The following is a 13,375-nucleotide window of genomic DNA, read 5'->3' as shown; positions in this document are numbered from 1 at the left end:
TGATTTATTAAGTATTGACTGCTATATTTGACCTTTACTTCAGTGGTCAAAATCAGTGTAGGTATTGCTTCCTGAATTATAGCTCAATCCCATGTACTAGAGAAGATCACCTAAAAGCAGAGTCTTAGATGATCTGTGACATGACATTGAATTGAGCTGTAACTACAATGCTTTTGGAATAACTGGTGTCTCCAAGGCATATCTGTGTGCTCAGTAATAAAATAATTTAAGGAAACTGTATGCAAACAGTTAAGATAGGTGCACTGGTATGAAAAAAATCTGTCCATGGTGTTCTCATCTGAGGTACCACTGCTGTCTTCCTGATCAATGATAAGAGTATGTTATCTTCTGAAGGTTGAGAGGGGTCATGGTCAGGGCTCAGAGGTTCTCTTCATGTTCAGGGTTACAGTCAGGTGTCACGTGTCATAGGACAGAGGCCATGGATTGACATCAGAAGTCAGGTGTCAGGGTCAGTGTCAAAGGTCAGGGGGTTAGGGATCAAAGGTCAAGGAACAGGGTGTCAAAGATCAGGAACCCAAAGTTCAGGGGTTGGGGTCAGGGGTCATGATTCAAGACCAGCAGTCACAGTTGGTGTCAGGGTCATGAGTTGTGGCCAAAGGTCATGTGTTGGGTGTCAGGTGTCACGGATCAGGGTTTAAGGTCAGGTGTCAGGGTTCAGGTTTCATGGGTTGGTGTCAAAGGTCACAGATCAGTGTCAAAGGTCAGGAGTCAACTGCAGTCAAATGTCACAGATCAGGGAATCTGGTGTCAGGGGTTGGGTGTGGTTTAAGGGTCAGGTGTAAGGGACAGGGTTCTCAGGTCAGGGTCAAGGGTCAGAGGTCAGCATAAGAGGTCGGGAGTCAGACATTGGGATCAGGAGTTATGAGTCACAGGTCAGGATCACAGATCAGAGGTCAGGTCAAGGGTCTGGGGTCAGAGGTCAGGTGTCATGGTTTAGGATTGGGAGGTTATGCCTTTGGGCAAGAGTTTAAAGACAAATTCTAATGGGTTTTCTGCTTGCCAAAACAGCGATCATTTTGTCCAAAGCTAGGTGATCCTAGCAAGATGCTTTCTACTCTGACCAAAAATGTTGTGTTATCAGAAGGTTAGATTCTCAAGTATCGTAAGCCAGCAAGGCTTTGCTGATATCACCAGGAGTTTGATTTACTCCAGGTGAGAATTCAGAGTAACAGCTGGGGGCTGGAAAATTTGGGGGCCTTTCAGGTTGACTGGGAGGAGTCTATTTGATGATCAGCCATCCATTTCATTCGCTATCTGCTGGATTAAACAATCCAAAGAGAGTCTATTAGCCAGGAGTCTGACAGGAAGAGGTGGATGGATGAAAAGTCAACCAGAGATGGAGAGTAAGAAGGGTTTTGCTCATTGGGATTTCCAAAGAAAGATTTAAAAAGAAACGTGTCTTGGGAAACTGCTCAGTAGAAAGTTAAATACCTAGTGAACTACACCTGAGAGACATCTGCCACAGAGATGTAAAAGGTTGTAAACAAAAAGTGAGGGAAAGAGATTAGGCCTAGAGATTCATCCCAATTTCCATTTAAGCCAATGGAAAGACTCACATCAGCTTCACTGAGAGATGGCAAGAGCCCAAAGTGTTTAAACATGGCCAAGGGCTCTCAGCGGACAACCTTGGCTTTGGGACTGACTTCTTTGGCACGTCACTAACATCCCTCCTTTGGGATAGCCCTACCATGGTGCAGAGATCTCTTCTGCTGCACACACAGCGTGGGAGATCTGTTTCTTCCTCTCTCCCTCCGTGAACATGACCTTGTACTTTATGAGCACACGAGCGTTAGGGGCTCTGTTGTCACTGCAGTGAACATTTGTCCCTTGACTGCTCCTTTCTTATTCTCTTGACCTTTTACAGAGGGAGTTCCAGCTCCCTCCTGCCCCTTCACAGCAAGACTCTACAGCATTACAGGCTGATGATGGGAACACTTTGGTGGTCACTATCTTAGGAGGCCAAATTCACTGCCTGTTTCTGAAACGCTGCTGTAGCCAGTTTTAGAACCACGCTTTTTTATCCCCCTTATTCACTCCATTCCCCAGCGATTAATCAAAAGGGACTCAGTCTTTCTCTTTGCCTGTGCCATAGCTCCAGACAAATGACTTGGAAAGTTCCATCCATCCGCACTTGGAAATAGTGGAAATTGCCACTTTTGAAAGGGGTTAATGAAATCTCAAACGGAGAGTCCAGCAGAACACTTGAAACTTGTGCCAAATCCTTGCAGGACGGCTGAAACACTAGCTGTCCCAGGGAAGCATTTTTACTGAATCTCTTCACGTCAAATAAAACACACCTCTGGGTAAGCTTGTGTTTCAGTATTTTTAATAAGAGAAGATATTATACCCCTGCTGAGGAAATAAGGATTTAGCGTTTTGGAACAGACTGCCAGAAAAAGGGGGGAGGCATTAATAGAATCCTCTTCAGGACAAAATGGGGAAAACTTCATCAGAGTGAGAATTCTGGCAAATCTGGAAAAAGGAACATCAGTCAGTAGCTTGGGTGGTAGGAGTAGCAATCTTAGCTTAGCAAATTCCCATGGGATTTGCCTGGAATGAAAAAATTAGACAAACATATTTAACTGGGCCTGAGAGATGGGGTTTTTTTTCCTGACTTGGTCATCCAGTTTCTCAAATGATTCTTGTCACCTTAACCAAAAACAGAGGAGAAGGGAGCGCCAGGAAAGCAGGGGCTGTGTCTTGGGATCTTTACATACAGAAAAGCCTGAAAGCCTTACATCAGTCATCTTTTATTTGTCCTCCTGAGATCTTCTGGGGACTTCAAGTAGACTAATCGAACTGGCCTTATTCCCAAACCAAAGTGGAGTCCCTGAAAAGATCTTGGATAAATTTGGATGCATTAATTCTCCCATTTCTCTTCCAGCCATGCCTCCTTTACCTGCATTAGAGTCCTCCATTCATCTTAAGGGTAGACCTCCATTTTGTAACTGCTTTTGGAGTTCCCCAGGCTGCGAGATTTGAAAGTAGAAATTGTCTGGTTTCAGCAGAACAAAGGAGACTAAAGAGCTACTGGATCCAGACATGCTTCAGGTGGTGTCTGCATGGGATGAGGGGAAAGAAGAGAACTGTGTGCAGGAAGATGTGGAAGGGCTGATGATGTGGGTCTGCATTCCCCAATCAGGGTGGTAGGTGCCATTCTGAACAAAGGGCTAGGTGTGAAAAGGGGAAAGCCACCCCAGTCTGGGATGCGAGTATAGTGTATGCAGAGCTGCTGGAATATGCTTGCAGGTTAGAATGAAGCAGTGAACCTGGATGAAATGCTACAGACCACTTGGCATCCTAAAAGGCTTGCTTGAAGACCTTCAAGTGGTCACCAGTTTTGCCTTCTCCCCAAGCTATGGATCCACTGGATTCAAGACACAAATAAGCACCAGCTCCTCAAGCTCAAATGCTGCCCCATGGTGTCGTGGAGACACTCGCTCACCCTCTGTCCGCCCTGGGAAATGGGGGAGAGGAAATGGAGGGCTAAGCATGAAGGAAAGGAGACTCATAGTTTGAGATAAAAGCAATTTAATAATTGAAAACAAATAAGAATTATAATTAGTAATAATAGCTATAAATAGTAATAATAGAAAACGCAAACAAGTAATGCACAATGTGATTTCCCACCACACACGGACCGATGCCCAGCCCGTTCCTGGCTAGCAATCCCAGAGAAGAGAGAATCCTGAAACCACAATCCTGGAAGTGAGAGTGAGCTTCCCAGTTAACCCTCATCTATATACTGAGCATGATGAGATATAAAATAGAATATTCCATTGGCCGGTTTGGGTCTGTTGCTTTGGCTATGCTCCCTCGCAACTGCTTGTGTACCTACGTACTAACAGGACATGGGAAGTTGGAAAGTCCTTGATTTCTTAGCAACAATTAAAAAGATCAGTACATTATCGACATTCTTCTCATATCAAATCCCATACTGAATCCAAACCACAGCACGATTCTAGCTACTAAGAAAAAAAAAAAAAGCTCGATCCAGGCCGAAACCAGGACACATGGGGTGTGCAAACACATTGTGCAAAGAGACGATTTGCCCAACTGGTTCAGAAGATCCACTCTCTGAAGCTGGGCCTCTGGTTCTGAATAAGCTGCACTTCAGCTTTAGGGACAAAATGATGGTTCTTCCAAGGAAAAAGTGCCACGGGCCAGCAAGCCTCCTGGAGCATTTGAGACAAGTCTTAGGCATTCTTGGGACTGTGCCTAAAAGCTCGTGGTTTTGCAAAGCCGTTGTAGGAGCCAGATACCACCAGAACATGGAAGTGCACTGGCTGTGGCCCTGTTCCTCCAGGAATTCCTCCTGGTCCAGCCACCGTGGCGTAGGCCCAGTGCCAGCGGGTCCCTGGGAAGCTGAACTAGCTTCGCCATGCAGAGAGCCTGTAAAATAAGGCAAAAGCATTGCCAGCCATGTCAGTTCCTTAGCAAGAGATTTCAAGTATTTTCCAGTTCTTTCTACAGTTTTTCACAATTGGAAACATTACAAATTTCCCTTTCAAATGCATTTTTCATGACTGTGTGAAAAAAACCCCAACTAGTTAATGTGGTTTACATTTTTTTACAGTAATGAGCATAGTATTAAAGTATGCGTGTCTCAGAAGAGCATAGTGATCATCAGGCTTATTATTCAGAGACAGACAATAGCAATATTAATGAGGCTCAGACATCTGTCAAATTAATCTGTAGTTTAAAGTTCAGGCAACAAAGGCAGGATTTAGTTTTTCTAACTGTGATTTCCCATTTCTGTCAAAATCTGAGTGGCTGTGAGCTGCTGAAAAGAGATTAATTTATATTTTTCCAGAGTTTATAGAACCATAATGATGAGGAACTTAGAAAAGTTGATGTGGAGGGTCTTCCAAGAAGACTCTCCCTGATCTTGCCCCTTGGGCACCTGAAATCCAGAGCGGTTCAGACAACGTAATCTTACAGCGGACATGGGGGAAGCTGATTGCATGGGCATGCACTGGTGTGTAGAAAAACTCACGTGCATTCAGATTCAAGGCATATTGCCTGTTCCTCTCCCAGAAGCAGGGATTCACGCTTGCCATTGTATTCGGGCTGTCACTCTGTCGTCTTGTCAGAGCTCAGAGGGTTGTGAGGGGAGAAGAACAGCCTGGGACTCCTTGCAAAGTGTAGAGTTGAAGGCAAAATCTGACTGTTGAGGATGAAGCAGGGCATTAGCATACTGGGGTCTTTCTGCCTCACCCATTCTCCAGGGTTTTCTTCTCTTCACCAATTCTATGTCACTCTCCATTCTGCGTGGGGGAGGGTAAAGTCCATATGGCTGTAGAGTTTAGGATGAGCATCTCCAGGGCCAAGAGAGACTTCTGCCATACACGGTAGCATGTCCAGAGCAGCCGGGGGCTGCTGCAGCTGAGGGGATGCTCCTCCGATCCCACAGCAGTCTTCTCACAACCGTCTGGTGAACAGGCTGCCTGTGCAGTAAATGTATGCACTAGTCCCGCCCCACTTGAGAATTTAGGACAGACGAGTTGGAAATATGTTGTGCGCATAGAGCAGGCCCCGTGCTTCACTTGGAAGATTTGGGGCTGCCATTTGTTTGCCGTTTCCTCGGCAGGGTCTGCCAGGTGTAGAGAGAAGCATGGGTCACGCATCCCTTCTGTGAGGTGAAAGTTAATGGTGGGTGGGTTACAGGCAGCGTGCCTGGTGTAAACAGTGTCCTGCTTTACCCAGCAAACACTAAGCTAAAGCTGCATGAGGTAATCCCTGTTGGGTTTGGAAAGCTATCTCTTCTGTCTGGGTGAAAAAACCTGCTTTTCCTTAACCTCAAGATGTTTAGAAAGGATGACGCCATGAACAGGTTAATGGGCATCATGAAAGATAAGAAAGTGACAGAGAGTTTCTCTTTGTACAAAAGGTGCCTCCTCTCCAACTCTTCTCTCATCCAACACTGTGTACCTGCAACAGCGGAGTGCAGTAAGTTAAGGAGCCTTTCAAAGCTCTCCCATTGTTGAGAGAAAAGTTTCCACCAGAGTACCCACCTCCGCTACCACCAGTGAAATGCTGTCAGTTGGAGCTCTGCGTCCTCTCAGTCTATTACAAGGATTTATGGGATTTCTGCTCTTTGATGGCTGCTTTCATTCTCTGCTTTCACTGTGTGATGTAAGTAACCTAGCTTTTTCATTTGTCTCCGATAAAAGTAAGTGAAATAACAAAGAGGTTCAGATGCAACAAGTCACAAAATCCTTGACACATTTCTTCAACAGTTGCATCCTTCACGGAGTGAAGAGTGTGGTCACCATGAGCGCTGTGGAAGAGTCTATGCAGACAGTGCAGATGCTCACAGGTATCACAGGCTTGACACGCCTTTGAGATCAATCTGCGGCCTGGCTAGGCTTAGAGCTTGTGGTCATGAGAACAGAGAATAGGTTCCCCCAGCACTACGTGCAGTGCTCTCCCTCCAGAATGGGCTGTGGGCTGAGAAGGCAGTGAGGCTTCTTGGAAAAAGGCACTAATGTTGGTCAGGTGGTTCTACACACATGTTGTAGATTTTTCCTTTGACATAATGCATGGAAATGACTCCCCATCTTGAGGAACACCGTTGCTTGTACGCAAGCCCCGGGTCTGCAAGTTGACAGGGAGTCACGGCTGCTTGTGCACATGTGCAATGTTGGCTTCTGAATTCAGTGCAGGATGTTTGTTGTTTGGGTGTATTGCCACGAGAACCCCTCAGATCACTTGAGGCCCTGAGGGAGAGCGGATATCGCCCACTGGGGCCAGTCAGGCTGTAGCCGTGCTTCACGAGTGCCTCTCGCTGTGCTGCACAAGACAAGTTGCTGGGAGTTTTCTATCATGTATACTTGTGTCAGAAGATACAGGCTTCTTGAAACAGGCTTTTTCACAGGGAAAACCAGGAAAAGCAAAGTTCTTGTGGGGCTTGGGAATGAGTTTTTACTGAAAAATCATTAGCATGTTTTGCGTGGATAATTAACGGTTACCTCTTAAAGAAGCCAGATTAACCTGCTCCACAGCAAAACGATTTTGAAAAGTTGTGTCATCCATTTGGAAGAGTCTCAGAGGATTTTAAACTGCTCTTTACTTTTGTTAATCTCTGCTAGCAATGCTCTTCATGTTGGCCATTTGGTTGCTGCTTACCTTCATGGGTGCATTCCTTTAAGTAATATTCAGACCTTTGCCAGGATTATTTGAATAGATAGAAGAAGTTGTGATCAAGTTTTTAAGGAACATTTGATTCTCACACTTAAGTCTTCTGTTGTTTACATCTGGAGTATCTTTGAATTGGCTTTGAGGCAAGATCCATTCAATCTACTTACAGATGTGGTTTCACCTGTGAAGAACTTCTGTGAAATCAAGTTTGAAGTACTGCTCCTCGTTCTGGAGTTCAGGCTTCTGGAAGTAAAGATAGTCCTTCTACTTCTCCTGGTATAGGAGGGTGACTGTGATGGACAAGTTTGGGTAGAAATACTCTGAGAAGTTCAGGTCCTGTGTCAAGTGAATGTGTGGGATTATCTGATAGTCCTGGTAATGAGCATGTTACTCTGACAGGCATTATTTTAGTGTTGTAAGCTCAAAGTACTCTGAGATCCCCTACTGAACCTTATGTTGAGCAGCAGTAAGACAGCTGTCAGAAAGGGTTGCCTGCTAGCTGCCGTCATTGGCTCAACACTAGCCACCTAGAAGAGGAGATATCTGTGCTCCACTACTCATCAGATCATTTTATGGGCCTTTTGTGGGTTTTTCAATTTTGTTGTGCAAGTGAATGAATAATAAAAAGTTTTGTCTAGCATTCTCATCACAGAAGTTGGCAGCCAAGACCCCCTGGGCTGTAGTCCCTCATCTGTCACCGAGTGCATTTCTGCTTGAACAAGTCCCTCAGTTTCTTTGTGTTATGATTTCTCTTTCTGTACAGCTCTGTGCATACACTGACTGGTTTATTAGTCATCTCATATGCATGTTGGGAGGATTAGACTCATTTAGAGAAGAAATAGCTGAGAGGGAAAAATGCCTTCCTACTGCTGAACTTGATTAAAACTTTATTATTCTATAGATTTTGTACAATTAGGAATATACTATTCAGAAATACATACATTCTTTCTTCTATCTTCCCAAATTCTACAGGGAACCCCTGGAACCATAAGTAGCCACTTTTCTTGCTGAGCTGAAGAAGCCAGTGCATTTTTTGAACATTTCTAAACATTTTTGAATACATTCTGTCCTGCTTACCTTTGCTTATCGTGGGAATATAATGGAAAAGAGCCAAGCTCATTGCTTAGAATGTGGCAGACAAAGTGGCTTAGCAACATCCATCATATCTGAGATGTCATGGCAGTCCGGTGAAGCTCCCACTGGCCGGAAAAAGGGTGAAGGACAACTCCCATTTTTAAAAAGGGAAAAAAGGAAGACCTGGGGAACTACAGGCCAGTCAGTCTCACCTCTGTGCCCAGCAAGGTCATTGAGCAGATCCTCCTGGAAATTATGCTAGGACACATGGAAAATAAGGAGGTGATTGGTGACAGACAACATGGCTTCACTAAGGGCGTATCATAAGTGAAGGTTTTGGTGGCCTTCTATGACGGGGTTACAGTGTTGGTGGATAAGGGAAGAGAAGTTGCCCAGAGAAGGCTAGGTTGGACCTCCGGGACAACCTGAGCTTGTGGAAGGTGTCCCCCCTGCCCATGGCAGGGGGGTTGGAACTAGATGATCTTTATGGTCCCTTTCAATCTAAACCATCCTATGATTCTAGGATAAATCATCAACTGTTTGTAAGTATTCCTAAGCACACATAGTATTGCTGATGGTGGGTCAGATTCTGAAAGGAATTACAGTGCCTAAGGTGCTGACAACCACTTAGTGCAGGACAAATAACTACACTGACTAGACCCCTAACTTACCTCAGAAGTGGATGGGTAATCAATCAAAAACTGGTGAGGACACTGCTTGTTTTGATAACCAGACATAAGGATGTCCACACAGGAACTTCTATTCCTGCACTCCACGTTCAGCACTGGAGGAGTCCACCTTGTGTGTGCTAATTCCTCCAGCTTGTACCAAAAACATCCTCAGCAATATTTGAAGAACAGTTTAACCTAAGGCCAGCTGTGGTGACTCTCCGTGCAGCAACTGCCTCTTTTTCAGCCCTGCTCCTGCTTTGGCTCATCTAGTAACGTCTATGGAGTACAGTAAATAACTCCAGGCCACTAGAGCATACTCTATAGATAAGGAGTTGTGTAAAAAATTGTCAAGTTAGTTCCAAACTAATTCAAAATGACATAAAAACAATCTAATATTTATAGGAGCTGGAGGACTGTGATATTTGCAATCAGATACAGTATCACCAATTAAAAATATATTCATTTCCTTTCTTAGCTTTTAGGTGCTCTTCTACACTGAGATCATCTGCCCTATTTCATCATGATTTACTGAAGACAGACGCCTCCTTTACACCTCTCCCAGCTCTAGAAACAGTTAAAACGTAATCCTCCTGACAAGCCAAAAGAGATAAAGATATCTCCTAGCTTGCTGAGCTGTTGCCAGCAATCGGTAGCTTGCCTCGACTTGGCAGCCAATGCAATTGTTACGTTAACCTCCTTTTTAGCACATCCCCAGCTCCAGCTTTACCCCGCTAATGACATTAAAAGGTTGCATGTTTACCGTATTTTGCTTCACAGAAATTATTTTTCAAAACACACTTGTAAGCAAATTTCACAACCAGGGCTGGGGGATCCATCCCTTCCATTGATTCTGTGATTCATTTACAAATCCAGCGAAAGAAAGATCCGGTAAGTTAGCAGAGTACCAAGGGATCATCTTTAGAGCAACCTTTAAATGACTGCCTTAGAATTTAAATCCTAGGTGTTTCCGAAAATTTTACCACGGAATAGGAGTCGTGCCCTGGATTCAGAACTTCAGAAAGCAGCATCTGGGTTCACACAACTTTCCTCATTTACTTTAGTGTCTCTTGAAAAATGAACTACATAAGCCTACTTGTCAGTAGAGGCATTTTCAGGAAAATTCAGAACAGGACAGCAGTGTATCTGCTCAGGTCAGTCTCTTCTGACAGGAATATTGCGAGATGTCTCTGAAATAATAAGGGAGTTTTTCCCCAGACAGTCTCTGAGGGCCTTAAGGTTACTGTGGTTGGCATTTACAAAGACTTTCTTTTTAAAACAGTGCCACAAGTTATTATATGCTCTCCCAGGGCTGTGGGCTGGACTGAGCTAAAAAAAGGACCTACGCTAGTGATAAGGCAGTGACTGCATGTGCCAGTGGCTTAACCTTGTCGTTGCAAATGATACAGTCTTTTGTAAACTATTTAAAAGCAGCTGTGGGTTGGATGCTTCTCTAAAGTACATGGCAGCATTAGTCTGAAACTCAGAAAAAGAAGGACTAATCTCTCTCCCTGATGTGAGGTTGGGACTGCAGTCACTCACATTTACTAGGTGCCTTTGGATTTCACTGATGCAAATCAAGATAAGAAAAAATCCTCTTTGTTTTGTTTTTTTTTTAAACTTCAGCAGAAACTTTGTGTCTTGTCGAAGTCGTGCCCAGGGGCATTGTTATAACGTGTGCAAACATGCAGCTACGCTAAAGCCCCTGGGCTGGGGTGAGTATTGGTGGCTACCTGCATAGGGTGTCCAGACCAGCCTCCCTCTCCTGCGGGTATTTTGTATCAGAGTTTTCCACACAAGCTCCTTATTCTGTTGCTAGACTGATTGGTTTTTCTCCTACGACAAATGTGATCCTCGAGTGGAAGAAGGAGAGCTCCAAGATAGTTCAGCTCTTCCTGTGGAGGAGGTTGTAGCCATCAAGCGTGTTCCTGTGGAGAGACAACTGGACACAGTCTGGATTGGTGTCCTTGTCACGTGGAGGAAACTACAAGACATTGGTGGTTTGCTGTTAGATTAATTCCCAGCACACAGCTAGCCAGAAAAAAAGTTAGCAGAAGACAGTGTAGGACCACTGGCAACATGGCAACATAGATCCAAACACAGGACCAAAGTGAATTTAACTGCAAGGTGGGATGTTTTCCCAAGTCCATTCTCACCCTACCAGTTGAAATCAGACACACAGTAAGGAGGAGGAAATAGCCAACAAGTATCTGCAATATCTGTTTTCAATGTACCGGCTCTAAGTCAACGACTGGCAGCGGCCATTTCAGAGAGGTGTTTTCCTACCCAGTATGGAAAAATCATGCCTGCTGGAGAACTTTCTATCCACAGGTGCTTATGAAAATGCCCAGAATAAGTCAAGAAATAATTCTGATGCTCATTTTGGACAGAGAAGGTGTACTGCATTTTAAGCCCACTTTCTTTTGTCAGGTTACCTGTCATCCATGTGGGAATCTTGCTTCAGACACAGCGGATGTATTCATTTGGAACACTATTTTACCAGTGTGCTACTTTAAATAAAGTACAGAGATGGCCCCTATATTCTGAAAGATTTACATATTTTGATGTTGTAGCAACAATGTTGGAGCCAAGATGATCCAAGGATATAAATAAGGAAATGTTTGTAGGAAGTGACATTAGTAATTGGTATAAGAAAAGCTACCACCTCTCTCTGGGAACCTTGCTCTGTTGCAAGGCTTTCGCTTTTGAGTTGTTCCCATCTAGACATTTTGGGCATGATCTGTCCTCAAAAAGAAGTCTGTAGAGCAGTCAAGTGACACAGCCAGGAGACTGCACTAATTTCCCTCTGACCTAAGCCATATTGTCTTCCACACCACTCTCAAAGGATCATCTGTGACTAGCTTGTTTTTCTGCTGTCAGTCTGTACCAAGAGGTTTAGAAAGTTGCACTGAAGTGCCAAGAGCCCTAAGGAAAATACTCCCAATGAAAGCAGCTCTGCAGATATTTTAAATGTCAGGCACACAGATGTGACCAAATTTCAAGTATAACATGCTTTGTTTTCTCCATCCATGTTACTTCATTTTAGCGGAAATCGGTTTGTTTCTTTCCCCCTCCACGACATCCAAGCTACTGCTAGTTGGCATCTACATGCCGCCTAGCTCTGTGGTACAACGCAAGAGCTTTCTTTAAGAGACCAAGATCATAATTCATCTCAGAGAGTTACCTGAGTACAACGAATCATCAGCCAAACACACCAGAGGAATTGGACACACAGAGCTATGCTGTATGGGGAATTCCTTGTTACCTGCACCACTAAGGCAGATTCAAGGGACTTCATCATCTGGCCACTTGAGAATCTGAGGATCAAAGGGGAAGACAGACTTTCCCAAATACATCTTTTTGTCCTCCTTTGTCCATTAGCTGAAAAATACCCAGGGATCACAGTGCTTATGGACTTGCAATGAGGTTTGTGGCCTCGTGCCACTAAGGGGCAGATCCACACAGAAAATGCTGTAGTGAATCTTGTTCCCGGTGAGTTTTGATACATCTCCCCCTGCCTGTGTCCTTCAGTAACCCTTGGACACTTCAAAACTTAACTGGATCGTGATCTCTTTGGTACCATCTATCTCGCTAATTGCTGTGATGAGGTGTCCTCAACCTCACTCCCTGCTGTGACCCCACAGTTGCTTATTTTCTGCCCGACCTCCTCAGAGGCGTCCCACAATCCTCCGGGCTGATTCCCACGGTGCTTCAAAGTAAACATGCAGGAATGGGTACAGTGATTTATAGAGTGCTGCTGTGATTGGAGGAGGACTATTGGCAAGTGACTCAGCAAGCCTGTTTCAGTGGCAGACCAGAGACAGTAAAAGGGAATAGGTTTATGACCCTCGGGCAATGTGTCATGACCTGTACTTTAAGACCTCCTGGCTTAAAATATCGCTGGAATGTACAAGGTCTTAGGAGGTATGTTAAGAGATAGAAGATAGTAACATGCTTGCAACAAGAAAAGCAGACATTATCTCATGCTGGAAAACACACTGAGAAGAGAGAATACAATGCCTACATGCACTCTAACTATTTTTGCTTCTTGAACCTGTCTTCAGGTTCCCGTTGCCCTTGGTGAGCTTTGGATCAGCTTCTTAGAGAAGGAGGCAGATCACCAGACCTCAAGCAGAAAGAAAAGGGAATATTAGGACACAGTGGCATTCTTAGAAGTTCAGATACTGAAAGAATAATTTAAATTCTGTCGGTAGTGATTGTACTGATAGCAAACAAGATGAGGCTTTTCAAGAATGGCAACCACAATTCCTTATTTGTCTCTGCCTACCTGAACTTGGGCATTGTCCATGTCTAGCTTTGAACTGTACAAGCCGGGTGAATTTCCTCTTGAGGGGACCCAATGGTTACAGAAAATATATGTCCACTTTGTGCTGAAAGTGGGGAGTGGAGCATATCTTCATTGAACTCATGTGGAGGATTGGAATCTGCATGGTGCCTCAGTGTGACAAGTG

The sequence above is a fragment of the Strix aluco genome, chromosome 5 (genome assembly GCF_031877795.1).
Source record: "Strix aluco isolate bStrAlu1 chromosome 5, bStrAlu1.hap1, whole genome shotgun sequence".
NCBI lineage: Eukaryota > Metazoa > Chordata > Aves > Strigiformes > Strigidae > Strix > Strix aluco.
This window is presented reverse-complemented; position numbering follows the sequence as displayed.